This window comes from Echinococcus granulosus (assembly GCF_000524195.1).
Source record: "Echinococcus granulosus chromosome Unknown EG_S00226, whole genome shotgun sequence".
NCBI classification, from domain to species: Eukaryota; Metazoa; Platyhelminthes; class Cestoda; order Cyclophyllidea; family Taeniidae; genus Echinococcus; species Echinococcus granulosus.
This window is the reverse complement of record NW_020170606.1, coordinates 38,716-39,632: the sequence shown is the minus strand read 5'-3', so window position 1 is coordinate 39,632 and position 917 is coordinate 38,716.

Here is a 917-nt window from a genome sequence, read left to right as displayed (position 1 = left end):
AGTAGTATCAAAGCAAGGAATTCCTATTTTTATTTGATTGTTTATAACTCAATCCTTTCGTAAAGCATGCCAAATGGCACAGCCAGTTGCCGTTAGTGAACGCGTCTGTGGTCTATGCAATTTCGCTTTACCATAACTTCAGTGACAGCCCTACGTGTGGGTGTAGGGTACCAATAAACAAAGAACTGGACAACATTTGTCAAAATTCCTTGTGACGCAGGCACATGCTGCACTGGTATACCCTCCACTGCTCACAGGACAGCCACAATCGCATTTGTGTTGTACGGCTCTCCTATCCACTCCACCAGAATGAAGATTAAAAGTAACTTTGATGCTGAATAGCTAAAGCGCCATTCCGGATCGTGAGCAATACATTCGAAGTGTTGGTCAAGCCTCTCCTATTTACTCAGTGCATGATTCAATCGTCACAAAAGCATGCCTTAGAATAAACGAAGCAATTTGTAGCAGTGGGATTTCGTACCTTCTATAAATGCATCCGCTGAGAGATATATTTCTACGCAATTTGCGACGAAGACATCGGTGTGTACTCAACTACCGCCTACTATCCTAGATGGATGAACTCATTATAATAGCCCCTGTTTACATCCCTCAAATTTTGGCATCGTTTACAAATTGACGACTGCTTTTCTGTTCAGCAGTTTTTCTGCACGTAACCTCTGGGTTTTGAAACTGAATTATTTTACCAATCTAAGCCATATTGAAACCAAATTGTGCGCGGGAACAAAATGAGCTTTGCATTTCTAAAGCAGTCTGTGTCAGAATCAGATGTAGGTTTACGTGGATCTGAAGTGGATCCACGCCATCGAAGGCGTCTATTTGTTGATGTAGGAATTCCAGCCGCACTCAGTTGTAAGCCATTACAATGCTTGAATTCAATTCAAAGGAGTGGATAAATC